A 20,898-nucleotide genomic window follows, 5' to 3' on the forward strand; every position below is an offset into this window, starting at 1 on the left:
CCAAAATATTCAGCCAACTCTGACATTTCACTCATTTCTGCTGAATGTTACTGTCGAGGCACCACCATGGATTGTCGATGGCTTACCGACGACCCCACAACTGCATTGTACTTCCCATCCATGTCTTAATTCGTCGTCAGACTTAAACACTCCCATGACTTCTTCTCTCGTCTTCAAAAGCGACTCTTCTTGTATCACATCTTTCTGGTTATGAGATACATACAAATTAATATGACATGACAAGCACACATATATACACATTATGAACATCTGTTGCTTTCTCTTATTACTTCAGGGCTTCTGACTTCTTTTTTAAGCTTAGATGTGATAAAATTAATTGGATTTTATGGAAAATTAAATTGTTTCTTTGATGAATTATGAAAGATTAGAGGAGGTGGCAGCGGATGAAGGAAAGGATGTATTTTAATTTTTATTGCTCTTTTTGTAGTTGGCTAATTTGTGTAAATTGGTGTCGTAAATGCAACTATGCATTCACAGAGATTTTCTTAATGATTTTGTGAGCTACACATCATTTGGATATAAAGGTATACATGCACATTTTGCACAATTTTAAATGATATTTGAATAATTAAATTTTATTTATAATTTAATTTTAATTAAAACCATTCAACCCTCAAAAGAGCTTAATAATTGTTTTATGCCTCGTAATTTTGATGATTAACAGATTTAATAAACACTGCGTATCATTAATTTTATTATCAAAACCAGCACAGAGAATTAATTATCAGAATATATTCATAAATTTCACTTTAATTACTTTAATCAATTAAATAATCAATTTACAATGTCACGTGTAATGTCATTACTCGGTAATTGAAACGGATTTAATTAGTTTTTTTGTATTATTGATTTTTAACGTATGTTTGAGGATATTTAGGGGGTTTTAGAGGGTGAGCGATTTAGTGATAGCTAGATAACAATTAAAGGTGAATTAGTGATTCCGAATTTCAGCAAATACGACTCTAAGGTAGAGTTAATAGTCAGTAGACATATTTTTTACCTTTTCTACGAGGTATGCCTTTCGGATAGGATTTATTGAAGCTTATATCGAACATTAAGATGCAAATTCTGCAATTTTGAATAAATGGCCCCTTATGCATGCATATGAATACCAAAAGGAGCTCAAGCACATTTTCTACTTGCTCAACAATAATTAATTCAAGCCTTAATTCAAATGCCGGTTTTGCCAGTAACCCAGTTCCAAAAACCCAGTAAAAAAATCTATTTTCATATTATTTAACAATCATAAAAATCAACAACAATTCAATATTCATCGGCACTTTTTGAAATTGCAAAGTTTAGAGTTCAACAGCTGATTATAAAATTATTAATTCAAAATTACCTTTACCTTCTATAAAGGCACTACAACCAGCATGTAACAACCTTGAACTTCCTAAAGTGAATATTGTTATAAAGTTTTGCTGACGTATAATCTTGTAAACATCCGAAAGCCGTCAACCATGAATTTTATATTTATTTTGATCATAAAAGGTTTTTGTATGGAGTCATGCAGTTGTGATGTCTAGAATTGGATTGATTATTGCCTTAAATTAGAGAATTTTGAGACTGCAAACTCAGTAATAACCAAAGCTCGAAGCTTGACTCGACTAGACTCCATATAAGTATTCCAGTCAACTTCAAGCTCTTGTAACAACTAAGGAAGGTCCAAAATCCTCAAATCTACCCAAACATCACTTCCACTCGACCGCCTAGAAAATTCGAAAACTTTTCTGACTTTATTTTATTTTTTTCTTCGACATAATTAAGTACACGAGTCTCAACAGCATGTACATACGTTTTTATTGGTAGCAGTTACAGTGAAACGATACAAGCAATAAAATCCATGTGTGCCATAAGGGAAAAAATATTGAGTGTAATAAGAATAAAAATTTGTTTTCGTTTGGTCCAGAGAAAATAAATAGACTTTTAATTCTATGAAAATTGAAGCTTGTTGCTGTGTCTTTTCATCCCGGAATACAGCAGCCTTACTCAGAATACTTTCAATTAAATCCTATAAATTAGTTTTACATCGACTATAGAATTCTATAGCAGTAAAAAAACGCACATAATTGCACCTGACCAAGTACAAAAATATATTCATGTAGAGCTGCATGCATTCGAGAAGAAACCTCGACATTGCTTTTTATATATTTTTTTTTTCTATCTAACTTTGAAATAAAAAAATCACATTCAAGTTGAATGACGTGCGATGCACTTGAGACGATGTCGTGCTATGAATGTGGCATTTTACTTCTTCGATTCTTATTCATTTGACGATCATATAATAAGTTAATGTAGATAATCAAAGATGATATTGACAACAGGCATTGTTATCATGTCTATAAAGATTACTATAAATAGATGGATGCTTAATGGTAAGGTAGGATGAATGGTGGTTGTCTTTCTCTTTTGTGAAAGAGGATTTTGTTTGGCTTGTTGGGGATTATTGGGGGTTGTTTGGATGTGATGTCCATGAAAGAGCTATGAACAGCTGGATATATCAGATTATGCCAATATTTGTCCATGACCATTGATAAATGGTGTTTATTTTGGACTAACTGTATGTATTGATGCTTCAACTTAGATTTTGAGTCCCTAATCCCATTTGTGAACTCTTCATATCCATCATACGTCCATTATACCTTTCGAGGTTCCATCAAACTTTTCGTGCACCCATCATACCCTTCCTGTACCCATGCATGCTTATAATATGCAAATATTGCTTAAAAATTTAGTCCAACTCTACATTACAAATTACAAATAACTCAACCCATCAAATACAGACCAAAAGACCTCCAGACCCCATCCAACCTGTCCATTAATCCCATCAATTAGTTGCCATCGAAATAACAAAAGACGACGCCTGTCGCTATCATTTTTCCATGACTTTATAAGGTGTCATTTGACCAGCAGTGAGAGATTATAAACAAAAGCGACAAAAACAAAAACAGAAATAACATGTGAATATGAAATGATAAGGAGAATGCTGCGTGAAAGAGTCATAAATAAATAAATAAATAAACGATTAGCTCCCGCGTTAATTTTTTTTTTTATTTGACCGACTGAGTCGTAAAAGACATATTTTGATGACTCACTATAAGCTGATAAAAATGTCGACATTTTTCTGGTTTTCAATAAATTTTTTTTAGTGATCATGTTGTTTAAATATAGAATTGAGAAACAAGAAAGTTCAGAAAATATGTGTGTCATGAGTTTGTTTATTCATCTATTGAGACTCGAGGCTTTAATTTAATTAAAATGAATAAAATGAAATTTTCTTCCGAGAATTTTATTTACTTTTACTCGTCACGAGCGGATAAAATTGTCTCTATCATGGGATTTGGATTAATGGTAGTTTTGTGATGGGTTGTGTAGATGTGATGTCTGTTGAAAATTGGATTTTTATGGCTGTTCACCTTTCTAATCTAAGAGGATTATTTTCTTGAAGTCATATGCAACTTTAAAGTCCTCCCGAGTGACACAAGTGAAGAAGGTTCCGCCATTGAGCTTTTAAGACTCCGATAAATCAAAAATAGGCAGCTTCCGCGTCCATAAGGTGACCAAAAATTGGTTTTCACGTCCATAAGACTGCCAAATATAAGAAGCTTTCATTAGGTCCTAATAAAGAAGGTTAAGCAGAGCCTTAGAAGCTCCGTGACTGAATTTTCTCCATTTATGTCGCTCAGCTCTTAATCCTCATCCTAAGCAATATTTAGACGTCACAACCAAACACCCCTCAAATGTCTATAGATAACAGATACAAAAATAGAGCCACACGCTTGATAGCGATATTGAAAATGGCAAGGAAACAGTTTTGTAACCAATTATGTGACATTGACCTGGTAAAAGTTTTCATTTTTTTGCATTTTTTGTCACTGAAATATTTTTTAATCATGTATAATTTTAATGGCATGTGATAAAAAATTTCAAAAACAATGTCATAAAATCAGTTGATGAAATAATTTTGAATGGATTAAAAAAATGCTTTAAGCAATTTAACCGGACTATAAAGTAAGATAACAGCCGTAGTCAATTTTAAAAAATTAATTTAATTTCGTTGACCCCAAAAAATTTCACTTTTTAAAGTAATTTAGTCTCGCTCTACTTACAATAAACCCATCAAAACGATAGTAAAGCATTTCATTAGCCACAGATAAAGCATAAATTGAAAAAAATTAATTTGGGAAAATTTATTCACATCTGTCATTTTTTCCACACATTATATTCAACAATCTAGACTTTAACTGCTCATTAAATGGTCACACACACAAAAAATATAATTACACATTTTATGATAAACATCTAGCGTCATTATGAAGGTAATCGCTTGACATGATATGAATAAATATTATTTTTTTGGTGGAATTTTGAGGTTGTGAGGTGGTTTTGGATGTTAATTTGATGATTCTAGGAAGAGTTAATGCTCAATTTTGAATATTTTCAAATTTTCGATTGAATTTCAAATTTTAAATACGATAAAATATAAAAAAATCCCAAAAAAATTTCAATTCCCAGGAAATTGAATCAATTTCAACTACCTCAAATCAGGGGCGTAGACCCTCCTTCCCTGAATACGCCCCAACCTACCTCAACATCATTCCCATCCATATTTCATAGAAATTTTCTAATTTCATAGACTAATAAATTAATATACTCAACAAAAGCCTAATGACACTCACATCTATCATTTCATAGAGATATCGGTGCCATATCTCTACTCCTCTTTTCTTAATAGTATGCATGTGTATATTTTATTGTGACTACAAAATGTCTACTGTGTCATATTGCCTTATAATTTATTAACTTCATGATGAAAACATGCAATATGTGAGCTTATTCATCTTGATCGATTCTAAATAAATCTTTATGTCTGTATATTGAACGAAATTAATCTTATTATAAGTTAATATTGAAGCTGAACGAATATTCTGTTTATTATTATAATTTGTCATGGGGCTTTGTTATTAGGCAATCAAGATCGATGCCCTATGTGTGTGGACATGCCTGTCTACGTATTTTTGGATTCTAGAGTTAACAGCCTCGACTACAACAGGATTAACGAGCTATTGCTAATCACCTGGCCCGCATAAACACCTCACAAAAAAATAGTATTAACGCTCAATATCTTCATTAACTTAATGTGTCGATGAAATTCATAACTTAATCTTCTTTCCATTAATTACATTAATTAAGTGGTAACATGAGTGTTGTATGACTTAAACTACAGTTCTGAGAGTTCTGCAGCAATATCTCTAAAAAGACCTTGAGGATATTCATTTTGTTATCGCAAGGTTTTTACATAATAACGTATAAATTAAGTTCTTTATCGTGCTGTAACTTACATGATGTGGTGAGGATAATAAAACGTATTAAAATCCAAGCATTGGTTAATTTGTTTTAATTAATCTGTAAAGAGAAAAAGTGAAAGGAATTGTTAATAAAAATTGAATTAAAGATATTGTTTTTTTTATAGTCTTTTTTTTAACAGTCAATGAAATGTTAAGATCCTTATTGCTACGATTTGAAAGTATATTGAGGTTTAATTGTGTTTTGGCACTCCTATGAGAGATTGTGTCATCAATCGAATCAAGCTGAGTCGACTAGAGTCGAGAAAAGTCGAGTAGAGTCAGGTAGAGTCGAGTAGAGTCGTGTACAGTCGAGCAAAGTCAGGTAGAGTCGAATAAAGTTGAATTTTCCATTTCTTTCTTTTACCTTCCTCATCTAAATTTACCTTATAAATTAGAAAAAATCCTTTGAGCCACAAAACCAGAAATAAAGCTTCAAATTTCACCAAAACCACATCATACTCCTATAAAATAATTGCAACCACATTAAAACCACATCCACAATATCCAATCCTTGTCACAACTTGAGTTTATATCAAACATGAATTCTTTTCGCATAATTACAGTGAAGTTTTAATTACAATTTTTTTTTTTATAAAAGTTGAAGATTGCATTTGCGTTAAGAGCGTTTATAATGAAGACTTCCTTAAAGTTTCAATTATTGTTAAGCGTGGATAAATTACTAAAATTAATTAAAGTTTATAATTATGGGCTCTAACAGTTGAGAGCTTAATCTACTGGATGAGCATGCCAAGGCAAGTTAATGACTCTCAGTTTACTCTGTTCACGCTCATTGCCTGTTAAGGGAGAGTCTAAAGCTGTTGTATTAGGTTTCATATGAACAGTTTCATTTAATGGTCAGTAATGTTCAAGTATCTAAGCGAAATATGATATCCAGGTGCAGAAAAACGTCAGATATTAAAAATATTATAATAGACAATTCGAAACAGCTAGAAAAATGCAAAATTCATAGCATCTGCAGAGCAATAAAATTTCCACATTCAATGTAATCATCTAATAAGCTTAAGATCTTATTTGTCATCCTCTAACAACTGAGACATTCGTTCAGCAACAAGGAAAAAGAAGCAAAAAGTTTATTGCTCATGTTAGCACCATGTGACTCATTATAGCCTTCCAAATTATTTTGTTCGTGCCAACAATTCGTGTTATTTATTGAAAGTTCAGTTATGAAACTCATTTACTTAAGGATGGTTCGCTAATTACGTTAGGCTGTTAGAAGAGGGTGTGGGGGAGGTGTGATCACGATCACAGGAGGTGGGAGTCGGGTGGTTCCTTATGATGTAAAGTGATTGAGAATGGAACTAAAAACGTTCACTTTTAGGACAACCTAATTGCTCAATAACCCCCTAAAAGCAGTTAATTCATCAATTAATCATGAACTGTAGATGCTTCATTATCATTATTTATGATTCATCGGGTTCGAGGGATTTACATGATAATTTATGACGTACTTAGATTTTCTTGGCATGAATTTATGAAATATTTGTTAGGAAAGAAAGCTGTATCACAAGATTCAGAGAGCGTTCGACAGTATAGTGGGCGAGCATTCAAGACAAGGCAAATTTCACAATTTAATGTCATCATGCAGTCAAATGGAAAATTTTTTTGTGGAAATTGATCAATTTGTCAGCCTCTTGCAAATCTCTGATGGTAAAAATATTTTAATACACATTCTTGCTGTTTTTTACATGAGCCATTAAACACCCCCGCAGTTGCCACAGGACATTGACTCTATCCAACTAGTAAAAATTCAATCAACAGCTCAGCAAAATCCAATTTAAAATTTTATGCACTTCAATCAATGAAGTCATTGTGAAAAATTCAATTTGCTTAATTTTTTATGAAAATTTCATCATCATTTTTCGATGCACGATTTTGCAGTTAATACTCATTGACAAGTTCTTCAAAAAGGCAACGACATCGACTTGTTTAAAATATTTAAAAATTTATTTCAAATTTTTTTTATTGAGACATGTGTTTGTATTTTAAGGCTTTTAACACGTAAGGCATTCTGTTTTGCAAAGAAATGTAATTTCCGGGGATGAAGATGATGTGAATGAGTCAGCTAGGGAGGTGTATATTGATTATGACTGTCAATGAACTCAATGTTAAGGGATTATGTCAAATTTTTAGCAAAAAAGTATCTAAATGAGTTTTGGACTGTATTGACGTCATTTGTGAATCTCCCAGAAGTCAATATCCCCTTATTCATTACATTTCCATCCGCAAATCCTCCAATCTAACTTATTCATTAGTTCTAATCTCTTTCCGATTTCAATAACCTCGTAATGATTCATTTCAACACTTATTGTATTTATTTTAATTCCATAGGAAGGCCACACACATTTCTCGTAAATTTCTCTCATGCCAATTAGATTTCTAAAGCCACACCACTTATCATTCAAATGCTAATAAATTAAACTAATTTATTTAATTTTTCAAATAGCAACAGAAGTTGAAAATACTTCCTGGAAAATTAGCACGAAGTAAACCAGAAATGCATAAAATTCTGACTGAAGGTTACGTTGAGCTTCTTATCTTCTTAGTGCAAATAGGAAGCTTTTAATTTTCTATTTGAGTAGACAAGAAATGTCGTTGAGAAATCTTGAGTTTTATTGTATTTTGTAAGATAAAAAATTGTCGGCTTTTTGAAGTTAGGCTGCATTATTAGGTAGGATTTGATTTTTCAAAGAATTTCGTAAGCCTTGAAATTCTACAAATATTTTTAAAAATATTTTAAAAATCCCAATTTCACACACAATCATCAAATTTCTTAAAAAGCAATCTAGTTTTTATAAATAACTTCGGTTTTATGTTCCATGACACCATTAAATCACTCTTAACATTCATTTCGGCTCTCAAAATATTTTTCTTATATTTTCATCTGTATTGTGTGCAGCACAAAAAAACTTATTTTTTTATAAAATAAAATAAACAAAGCAGAAATCTTTCATCGTAATCTTATCACTTTACTTTTCGATATTTTATTTTATTTTGCAATAAACACACACGTTTTATAGATGAATTTTTGGGTATTGCTGAATGTTCTAAGGTCGTTAAAATATTAATGAACAATTTCTAGGTATTTATAGGGTGGGAAATTGAGTCATTTGATAATGCTGGATGATAGAAGGTAGTGAGGTGGATTGAGGGGTGTGTTCAGGGAGAAGGGTCGTTTAGGGTCAAATTTGGGTCATAGCTCGTCCTTCACTCGATTCTAAATAACTAAATAAGGCAATTACAAAGCATCTGTGCAAACAGATTTTAAATAGTTGAAGATTCTAGACTTTAAAGTCTAATACAACTGAATTTCATAATATATGTCAAATCACATAACATAATAAATCCACTTGAAACTGCTTACTTCTATTTACGTCGCAAAAGCAAAACAGCTGATATCCTTTCAAGTCATCGACTATCAATCCAAATAAGTCATTATTAAAGTCAGAAAATTGGCGATATTAAAGCTAAAAACTCATTATCGTACACCAAGTCATTTAAAGTCATTAATTTTTCTCCCTCATTTGGTCACTAAATGCAGTTTCACTTTTTTCCATCATCACAATCACACATGCAATCATATTTTATGGTCGCAAAGTGATTGATTCTTACTTAAAATTTCACTATTTTCCTCAATTTCGTGACTAGCAAAATTAAAAAGTTCTTAAAATAGTTGCCAATCTCATCTGATAGTGACGACAATGGTATTATTCACACTTAATTCCTAAATGTACAAGAGTGTAAGCTACAGCTGTTTTTTGACCGCGCACACATTTACAAACGATATTGCAACTTATTGTATTAAAAATATAATATGTTTATCGCAATAAAAACGCGCAGTAACTGACGAAGAAAAAAAAAGTTTTTCTCAACTGTAAGAAAAATGAGTAGTCGGAGAATTTGGCTGAGCGTGAACATGAGAAAGTTGAGATTGTGTGTAGATTGTAGTTTTATATACAAAACAAAAATATGAGAAAGAAAAAAAAACAATATCGAGTGCAGTGCTTAAGAGAAATAAAGAGGCTGAAAGTAAGCTTAATGTTGGGAATTTTTGAGAATTGGGAGGAATCTGATGGGTTGGTCAGTGGCTGACTTGATATTTTCAACTGTTTTGTAAGTCATTCTTAGTCAAGCTATGCTTGATACAAACTTGAACACTAAAAATCGTTTAATCCGTCCCCAGACCGGCGTCATTCTGACTTGAAGCCGGTTTCGTATTAAATTCAAGACAAAGGAAGACACAAGCTGACCTTCTACCGGATTTCGTATCAATTAAACCGAAGTCGACTTGGATTTTGTATGTATAGGTCGGCTTAAGCCGACTTAAGTCAACTCAACTTCATACAAAAGTTGACTTCAAGTGCTGATCTCCATCAGACAATGATCATATTCACACAATTGAGCATACTCATGAGTAAACTCAATCAACATAATTAAGCATTCTCAATTTTTAAAGACAAAAAAATGCACTCTATCCATTAGAAACCAAAGATATCTCCTCAAACTTATCTTCTCTTTTCAATCTTAGCTTGATCAAATTTCCTCTCATTTCAACTGACGATGAGAAAAATATATAAAAAAATTAAAGAAAAATAAAAGTTTCTTGTTTACGTACAGTTGAATCTCTTTGACGAACGAGAAATGAAAGAAAAAATTCATTTTGACTTCTATTTGCATTATGAGTTTTCCATCACAAACTTTTATATTTTTTGATTTACTCGGTGCTTAAGATGTCGATGAGAAAGATTATGAAAATTATGTAACGAGAAAATTGTTACGAAATTTACGACAAAAATAATTTTCAGATTATTTGAAACTTGATTGTTAAAAAAACTTTACTAATTAATGGTTGCTGTGATGAAATGAACACTTGAATGAATAGTTTGAGTAATCTAATTAAAATGCTTGTTGATTGTTATTGAGTGCTGTCAGAACTTTTGAGTTGAGAGATTGTGTTGTCTGTGATACTAGAGTCATAAGTATTTGGAATATATGGGGGTAATTAGGAAAGCTGAAACACAATTTGCATGATTTCCTAAAAAAAAACTCTTAGTTGTGACTGCATCGCTGGCTATCCAATCAACTCAAATGAAGAACGCTCCGTTTTGGACCTAAAAAGGATCCACTAAACCTCTTCTTAGAATACTAAATGTTAGCCTCATAATATTGCCAGCCATATGCCTTACAAACTGACTTATGTCCCTCGGACTATAAAACTGCATTCAGTAAGCAACAAGACACCATTCAAGTATACATTTCACATTGACCCGATACTCTGACATACATTAAATTACTTCTAGGAAAATTAAAGACATCAAGGTTGATAATATACAGAGAGGAGTGTCTTCGTAGCACTGATTCCAAATGGGTTCATTTATATTAATTTAATCGCATCAATCGTGGCCTTGTCATGTTAAATAAAATTAAAATTTTACAAATTATCTCAAGAGAGAAAAAAAAATCAGTTCATTATGATATGAAAGGGAGAAGAAATAAACTTTTAAGGCCACTGGCGCCAACATTTTTGTGCTGTTTTGATTATTACGTGAATATGTCACAAGTAGCCATGAATAATTTGTATTTTTCAGTGATTTATAAGCTGATGGAGATGCTGTAGATTAAGGAAATTGTGTCGTTTATTGAAATTAGTTTTTATCAGCTGGAATTGGAGTGACTTGGGGTGGGTAACTTGATAATATTCTTTGAATCAGATGTGGATTGACTTATGAGGATAGTCGCTGATTGTGACTAAGATATAGGTGGAATAGAGACACACTTTAAGTCAATAATGTCTTGATCTTGTCAAATTTACAAGTTAGCTCAAATATCCTGGTATACCTTGAACTTATTCCAATCTCAAGAGTCCATTCTTAGCACCTATAAAGCCTATCAACGCCCATAACCGTTCCCAACAAAAATTACACAAGATTTCTTCATAAAAACTTGTAAAAACACAAAACACCTTCAAAACTACAATAAAATTCCTTCAAGCAACTAAAGCAATCAAGGTCAAACAATTTAGCAGAATCTGATTTTGTGGAACATCAAATTTGTCATGGTTCGTTATGACTTTTTATTTATCAAACTGTGAATTTTGTAGACTGTGAATTTAGCACAACAATTTATCGACAATATTATGACTTAGACATTTTTATTTGCACAGTTTTCTGTGAAATTTAATTAAATTTGATTCAGTTCTAGTTTGTGTGAAATTTGATTTGACATTTATTTAGTTCCTGTCATCATGAAAATGCGACTTAAAAATATATATACAGCAAGTGTATGTTGGAAGAGGAATTTTCATTAAATATAAACTTTGCATTTATAAAAATTCAGTTCAGCTCAGCAATCAAGGATATAAATATCAAAAGAAATTGTATCTGCATGAACAAGTTATTCTCTGTGTGATGCTCAATTTCCAGGAAAGTATGTATGTGGCATAGGTTATGAGATTAATTTGACAATTACTGGTATTGGGAGCTGTTTACTGATTATGTAACTCATGACAACTCCTAGCTTCCCTTTAAGAGTTTTACCCAAGCAGATATTGAGCATACTCATGAGTGTGTTCACAAAATTGAGCATGCTGGGTTAAATTGATTGAGTATACTCATCTGCTTAGGTAAGAAAGCTCCTTGTCTGTTGGAGCTACGTAATAAATGAACAAACCCCAAAAATAGTCCCATTATTCAACTTTGTAGCAAAGTTTCAGCAACAAATTCCTGCAAATCACTACATGAACCTAATCAATTCTTTGGAAAAATTACACAAAAGCTCTCATATTCCTTTACATAAAATTGCTCTACAAATACTCTTCATATCCTTCCTTAACTTTACATATTATTACTCACAATCTACCTCCGTTCAATACCCTTTTTTTCTATTCATCTGTTTACAACTTTTTGCTCTACTTTCCTTCCGCAAAAATTTATTTGTTACAGCATTACACAAATTATCTCATTTCCATAAATTATTTTTCTTTTCATTTCAATCAATATTTTCTTTTGCTAATAAATTACAGAAATATGTATGCAGTCCTTGTGGAGATGTTGTTAGGTTCCTGAACAGGCAAGATGCAGATTCAGTATAAACTATCATATTGAAAATAAATAAGCTTCAAATGAGGTAAATCTGAATTAGGAAGTCCCCGAAAACAGGAATTTTATGCATTTACTTTGGCATTTAAGCTATAAACAGCTCAAGATGAGATTTAGTGACCAAATTTGTGAATTTTTAAATGTTATCGAAAACGGCGATGAAGCTGGACATCAACACATGAGCGCAAAGTGGATGGAACCAAAAAATAATACTTTACGTGATTTCTGGTATGTCATATCGACATCAAAGTCACTTCCTACCTCCAAAGTTGACTAAACTTACAAATCACAACACCAAGCCAAGTAGCAATGAATAATCATGATGCATTGCCAACACTAAGATAATGCCAAAAATTTAAAAACACATTGTGGAAAATCCCATAAGCATATTACATCCAAAAAGTCCACAAAAGCTGTTCCTAAGGGAGCAGCTTATTGATTACATTGTATTGTAAAAGACAAGAAAAGAACAACAACATTGCTATGGCAGCCAGTCAGTCTTTATACTCTTCTTCCTCGAATAATGTAAATAAAAATCTCTCATAAAACTTTTCAAGAATAAAATTTGAAAAACTTTCCGACAAAAAAAAAGTCAAGACTGTAATCGCATGAATTTTATAAACATAAGCGATTGCGGCGAAGATTTAAAATTTTTTGTGTAAGTAAAAAAATTCGTGTGTTTGTAAAGTAAGAGAAGGAAACAAGTTTGTTTGACTTATTCTCGGGCAGGCAGCGAGAGTGCGTTGGAAAGAGGCAGAGAGTACAAATTTTGTGTAGCCAGTAACCTTTATGATTCAAATATGCGAAAGAAAATGATAAAGAATGTTATTACGAACTTTTCACGCAATGTTCATAAATTTCTTGTATTTTCTTTTGTAGGGTCGATTATAAATGATGTCATGTATAGGGTCATGCATGGATGGTAGAAGAATTTGTGGATTGAGTAGGTTCTTCAGGTGTTCGTTTGGTTAGAGGGCGAATTTTGGAATTTATTCGACTACATGAAATTCAGGCTCTGCTTAAAGGCACACCATTATTATGGAAACTGTTCACAACGACTGCTTACTCCCCCATTCTTAACAGAATCCTCACCATATAGTGCTACTTAATAAGTGAACAATCCCATACTAGAATTCAGAGCTTGAAGTCCACTCTAGTCGGCTTAACTAATTTCAAATCATGTCGATTTCAACAGGACATATATCAATTCGAGTCGATTTTTGACTAGACCTCACTTCCAAATGCCCCCTTACAACAACAGCTTTTTAAAAAAGGAAATAAATTTGCTTTACTGCCTGATTCTCGAAAGATATGCGAGAGTAGATTAAAGAAAGTTTTTCTTTCTTTGTTCGACCGACTGACTGAGATTGTGACCAGTTTACTGACATCTTGTCTGGCTGGTTAACTGTATGAATAATTGAATAACTAAGTTAATGCAAATTGCAATCTTCAAAAGTGTCACAGCTTGATGACTCTTTTATGATACTTGGCATATATTAAAAGTTGAGATAGATGGAATGATGAAAAAAAAGAGATTGAAATCACAAAGAAGTTGAGAGTCATAGATGAAGATGCTTCTTTTGTATTTGCTTTAAATAGTTTCAATGGTACATTATTAATAAGAGTCATGAGTCATGGAGGAAATGCACCCGAGCAGCATTTCAGCTAGAATGCATAAGTTGGAGAAATTGAGGTTTCAAGGAGGTTTGAAGCGGGATTTGTCGTTGATCTGGCACATATTTGACTCGATGCTGCTCCTGAAATGTATTTTGGGAACTTTAGGGCACTGCTACATCAGTCTAAAGAGTCAAAATGGAGAAAAGACGTTGAAACGCAGTGTCGTTCTTTGTGAATCCATTTGAAGGCAAATTGGCAGTTCAGCATAATATCACATATATTTTATGGACTTCCAGGTAGTCTCTTATCTTGATTTCTATGCAAAATACTCAGAAAACACAAAAACACTCATTTTCTACCTACAAAAAATTTAATTTTTTTTATAACTTCTTCACGCCCCCTAAAAAATATGCTCTTAATTCCCATAATTCCTTCTTAATTTCCTCGACTTTTTTCCAACCTCCAATTTAATTTCGGGAATGTAAACAGATTTTTATTCATGAATCCGAACCAAGTAGCACGTAATCATAAATTATCCAATTTAATTCGTATGTTTATCATAAAGTTCTCCTGTGCTGTTTATATGTTCCGGACTTTTTTTTTTAAATAATTTATAATCAACTTGATAAATTACAATTAATATCCAGCAACAGAAATAAAAAGTTTCACTAGTAAAAGTGACTATTAATTTGTATATTACATCTGTAAAGTGATACAAGACTTTATAACATGACACAACTTGTTTCAGTTTCAGCTTTTGTAATTTGAATAGACATGTTGTTGATATACACAGCATAAAATATGGACATACATATACAGTCGTGAAAAAAAAATTCTTTTTTAAACATTTTCAAGAAATGGGTCAACAGTAAAATAAAATGAGAAATATGAAATAAAAAAAAAATCAGTTCAACAAAACATAAACAACTTTATTTCATTGTGTGGCATGCGATTCTGTATGGTTGAATGGAGATGGGCTTGCACATTGAAATTGTAAATGAAAAAAAGTTGAAAGTAGGTAGGAAAGTCATTGTGGGGAGGTGGACTTGACGCATATTTTGGAGGAAAAACTCCATGTCGGGACATCCTTCATTTATGTCGCTCGAGTAAGAGGACCATACCTTTTTAAATCCCCTAGATACGTTCATAACAATCAAAATTCAAATGATGACACAATTGATAGTTTTCGTGTATCAAATTTTCAGTCATCAAGTAATACATTTTACATTTTAAGTAATCAGACATATCATACAATGAAATTAGTAAAATGATGTAATTACAATGTTGATTGAGTAGTGATTTTGATCATATAATTTGATTGCATGATAGAATTTATGTAGAAATGTAGTCAAGTGACAATTTTATAGAGTTTATATAATGAATTATAAATTATGACATGATATGAGAGCAGAAAGGCTTTCGTAATTAGAATGTTTTGAATTTGGATTAATTGTTGCACTAAAGAGGGTCAATTGGATGCTGTGCAATGCTTGAATGTGTCAATATTGGAAGTCTAGAGTCAATATTGGTAGAAAAATTCAGTTTTAGGCCAGTGCGAGTCTAAACCGAGACTGACTTTCACTGAATCTGTTATCGATGGCTTGATGCCGAATTCTATGCCATGCCCAAGCCACGCCGGTTTGACTCCGGAATTTGAATCGAGTAACCGACTTGTGATATTAGGGATATCGAACCTCTGGTAACCACTTGACAATCATTTGGAATCTACACAAAATTCTGAGTACAAACAAAGATCCAAATTAAATTACCTATTTCATGGCTCTCAGAAACCTATCCGACAAGCTGCACCCCAAACCACAATGCCGCATATCAACTTCACATTCAGTTTTTTTTTATTTTGGTCAAAACAACATCATAAAGTACAAGTCTTTACCATTATTTTTTGCCTTTACCTTTCCAATACTCAACAGCAGCAGCAGCACGATAAGGCCATACCGGTCAGAAACTGAATAAATCCATAAATTTTATGAAAGTTGCAAAGGGCACAAACGAAGGTCAATAATAAAATTGGATTGAGTAAGAACATGTACAAGAAAACTACAAGTGGACATGCTATTTCTTAAAAATAATAATCCTTATTTTTGTAAAGCTCTAGTCATGTAATCACATTGCTGGATACTTTCTAGCTTGACGCTTTTAAAATTTATTTCATTTGCAATTTGTTATGCATTAAATAACTTTAATATGGCATGTACATATGGATATAAAAATTGAATTTATATTCAAATTGAGTCACAGAAAAACGAGATTAAAAATGGGTTTGGTTACGTAAAGCTACATACTTCCAATAATCAAATTCCCTTTCAATAAACGCATAGTTCATGTAAAATAATTTGATAATTGAAGAACTATTTTGTTTTGTGGTTCATTGCTCATAAAATGATTTTCTTGATTTGTTATTACATGTAACGGCATGTGCCTGTCACTAAATATTCTGCTTACGATTTCAGATCGTAAGTTTTTCTTTGAAATTTTGACAGTGAGTTACATGATGTTTATGTTTTCATTAATTTTTGTTTTTTTTTTGTGGATTTTTGTGAATTCTTTTGAGAGAAAGGCAACGGTTTTGAATATTTTAGCGAATTTATGAGGTCCTGAGATGCACTCGAAGTGCACAAGTCGGTCAATTGATCCAAAACCTGTTCCCAAGCCAGTGTGACTCTGGGATGGTGCCGTATTTACCGATTTGTACCATTTGGAGGAATAAGAAGTGAATGCCGACTAATGTCAAAGGGACATTAGCTGCATTTTTGACAACAAATCTTAAAATCTCATCATTTTAGTCCATAAAACGTCGCTTGCTCCAAGAACATCCAACTAAACCTTCAACAATTCCTCAACAGTTGATTCATCATCAACATCTTCAAAACTAAAAACCCACAAATCACCAAACTTCCGCAAATCATCAATATCAATTCATCCAAAACTTAAGCAACAGCTTTCCACCTTCAGGCCACGATTACCCTGCCTACCTTACCCAAAAAATCCACCTTTACAAAAATAAAAGTTTCATCAACGTGACACTGCTTCCTTCCCATATTTCTCAAGAAAAAGTCAACTTCTTCTTCCTTACTTTATCGTCATCGTCACGTAATCACATTGACTCATGAAAGGAAGAAGAAACGTCATTTTTGCGCAATTGACAAAAACTTATTATTCCGATTGTGGCAGTTAAGCTTTGAGGCAGTTAAAAGTATAAAATTTAATTATTCAAAACATTGCAGAAGTGATCGCTGTACATATATTAGACAGTTTTATTAGCCAACTTACGGTTAAAAATACAATATACTTTTGTTATTATGACATGTTCAAATTTGCACTCTTCATTGCCAAATTTTTGGATGTACAAGTTGCGAGGTATTGTGTTGTCATTTTTGTTGAGGTTTGGTATGGCTGTTGAACTTGTTATTTCGTGAGCTTTTGGTGAAAACGTGATAAGTTAATTAGCAATTGCTACTTTTTGTTGTGTCAGATCAGCTGACTAGATTTGGATTAATTAAATGATAAAGATGACGTCTGTGAATGCATGATTCTTGAGGTATTGAAATGCTAGGTTGCAATATCAGCTGATTAATTGAATTTTAGGGTTCATTGAATGTTATGCAATGGTATAAGCTCATATTTTAGATTATTTCATGGTACCCATCCTCCTTAAATCCCCTAAAGTCCACTTAAATCATCTCCAAATCACTTCTTACACAATCCACAACACAAATCACACAGATCAAATGCAAATTACCTCACTGATGCGCTTTAATCATTCATAAACTCTCTCTCTTTCTAATATTCATTTAAAATCTCCTCCCGGCACGGCATTTAACATGCAGTAAATCACATTGAAATAAAAGTATTGTGCTTATTATGAATAAATCATTAACTCATCAAAGCTTACAACAATAAACAAAAAAATGGAAATGAAAATGAAAGAGAAAGTGAAATTGGTCATTTTATTGAGAATGTGCGGCTACCGCAGTCAAATTAAATCGCATAATTTTTCGGCTGCTTCTTCTTGTTTCATTTTTTGGTTTGTTTTTTACCTGTTATAAAATTTGTTACCGTTGTGCCTTCCTAGTAAAGAGTTTATTGTGGCTTTTGATCTCATTTTGTACACAGAAAGTTATGTAACTTATCGTTTAAATTTCAATTGCTGGCATTTTATGCTGGAGGGTCGTGCACTTAGTATGGACCGCTCTTAAAAGGGAGCTTGCCTCAAGCAATGGGAGCTAAAATTGTCGATTTTTCTGCTGATCCTAGGGATCATTTAATGTGATGACTAATTTGCATCTACTCTGACTTTTAAGTACCCTGTAGTACTCTAGAATAGGAGAAATCTCGGTTAATCATGTCCTGAGTATCCACAATTTCCAAATTGCCAGATAGACATCACTGACGTCCAACCTCCACACACTTTAATTGCTCATAAACTATAAAATCTGTTTACTGCAATTTTTTCAGCACGCAACAGCACTAAAAACAAACAATTTTTTCGCCATTGTAAGCACATAGTAGAGCATGACGTATGTAAATAAGGAAGATCGAATTTTTTATGTGACGGCAAAAAGCTCGGCAAGTTTCACTTCCCCTTCCTCTGAATAATCAGCTGATCTTGAATTTCATTATTTTTTGGCTGCTCAAATCTGCTTTCCATTTTATTGATTCACCGCCCTTGCCCTTCTCAAATGTTAATCTCATACTCAAAGCTTTTTTTATTCATCTTGTGTGGACATGCAATGTTAATCTGAATAACATTTTTATATTACATACATTGTGTAAATGGACTGGATATTGGACTTGTAAGTATGATGAAGCAAGTGAGAAACCTGATTTTTTTGGCTATTTTGAAAGGGAGCTGATTGCAATGAACTTGAAGAAGGTTGAATATAGAAATATTTTCTATTATTAGCTGAACTGGTTTTGAGATTTTTTTTGATGGTATATTGAGGTTAGTAGCCGATGGTAATTGAATTAAGGCTGAAATGGTAGGCATTTGTTGATGTTGCAGTATTGAATGACCAATGTGAAACAAAGTTGAATATACTTCAACTACTAAACTTCCCTATAATCCCATTATTTATCTCTCTTTATAAACAATATCCAATCATTCAATTCCGCATCATAAAATAGAAACTAATACATTCTTCCACAATATAAAACAAAAAGTTCTCTAGAGACCGTACCGATGCACGAGCTGTGGAAACCCTTAAGAGGATTATTGGTCAATCTAGTGGAAGCATCGAGACCGAACACACATATCAATTAGTTAAACCGCTTTCAACCTTCAACAAGCACATTTCGCTAAAGCTTTTTTTTTCTTCATTATTATTTTTATATTATTTAAGACATGTGCGATAAAAATTTCGTAAGACTTGACGTTAAACAGAGAAAAGCAAAGTTGAAAAAGAGATTCATGTGATGATGTTTGTGGCTGTGCATTTTGTGTTATATAACTCTCGTATGATGGATATCGGCATCAGCGAAACTAACTTTACAAAATAAAATTCGAGGGCATGGTTTTCGTACCTCATTTTAATGTCCACACTGTTTTTGAGGTCGCAGAGTGTTTGTATTGTCGGTGACATTTTAATGGACTTTTTGGCTACTTCTGGGGGTTGTGGGGGAGTTTGGGAATGACGTAATTTGGAATCTTAGATTTATGGCTTATTTACTATCTCAAGACCCTCAATTCCTGATGATTTGGTCTCTAACCTTTCCTTTCTTCATTCCTTCTCGTCATAAATAAGACATTACATTTTAATAACCCCCTATTTGCTTTAATAATTTACCTAATTGTTGCTATGGTTTTATGACAATAGGTAAGTTTCTCATGATTGATGGACATTCAATAAGTGCTTACAATTAAGTTAGTCTACGAAATTTAAACTTAGTTGACATTGTTCATGGCTAGACGGTACAGATTTGTGTACTTATAGATGAAAATTGATGTTAATTAATAATGGACATACTGTCAAACGTAAAATGTGTAAATGGAGAGCATTTGAAGGATTTTAAGCTACATTGTATTCTACTGAAATACATTAACAGTAACTCCAGCCATTTAGCATTGCACGAAATTGCGGAAACCTCAAAATAATTCTCTGGAAATTCCAAAACATCGTAAATTCAACCGCTACGATTTACGTCAGTCTGGAATGTTTACACTTTTTATACCTGATTTTCCACGCGAGTCCAAATAAATTTCACATTCTGCGTCATTCATCTCCATGTTAACAATTAAAAAAATTTCCATTTTATGTCTGTGACTCATTCGTTTCTATAGCCACACATACAATCTGCAATTCGTTCTAGAAGCAAATTGCATTTTATGAATAAATGAGAAATCATTACAAACTTGAAAATTGTTCAACATTTAATCCAGTCGATGAAAATTTCATAGACATATGAGCGCTCATCTGTTTGGCTTCACAAAGGCAAAAAAATATAAATAAAACATACATGAATGTGCATCAACAGGTCGCTAAGGTAACGATAAAAAAGAGGCATGCAATAAATTCATATTATGGAAGTGACATGAGAGAATGAGGCTCAAATGGCATTTAGTACACAGACACACCATTGTTATGTGAGACGATTTTCTATTTTCAGTCAAGACATAACAATTGATTCGATTGATATATTTTAAGGTGGGTATATCCATCGAAAAAAAAATGTTTGATGGATTTAGGTTTAGTGATTCGAGTGGCTTCTGGATGAATGATAATGTGAAGAACATTCTGTCATAAACTCATCTGCTTTTTCAATCATAATCGAGACTGAAT

General features: G+C 32.5%; 1 protein-coding gene across 4 annotated transcripts in view; it reads right to left on the minus strand.

Annotated features, from left to right (window-relative positions):
• LOC139097742 (E3 ubiquitin-protein ligase RNF19A-like) overlaps positions 1-20,898 on the minus strand; it is a 61,233-nt gene that overhangs the window by 38,282 nt on the left and 2,053 nt on the right. Inside the window, exons 1-2 of one of the 4 annotated variants that reach the window (XM_070649694.1) lie at positions 9,000-9,224; positions 5,364-5,427 (exon numbers count right to left, since the gene is read on the minus strand). The gene's annotated coding sequence lies outside the window, so the exon portion shown is untranslated. Of the gene's footprint in view, positions 1-5,363; positions 5,428-8,751; positions 9,225-20,898 lie in introns of those variants that run through there. The other 3 variants (XM_070649693.1, XM_070649692.1, XM_070649695.1) reach the window with 3 other exon arrangements.

This window comes from Chironomus tepperi, unplaced genomic scaffold (genome assembly GCF_022539635.2).
Source record: "Chironomus tepperi strain 1889 unplaced genomic scaffold, CSIRO-AGI_Ctep_v1 contig_430, whole genome shotgun sequence".
In the NCBI taxonomy this organism is placed as follows: domain Eukaryota; kingdom Metazoa; phylum Arthropoda; class Insecta; order Diptera; family Chironomidae; genus Chironomus; species Chironomus tepperi.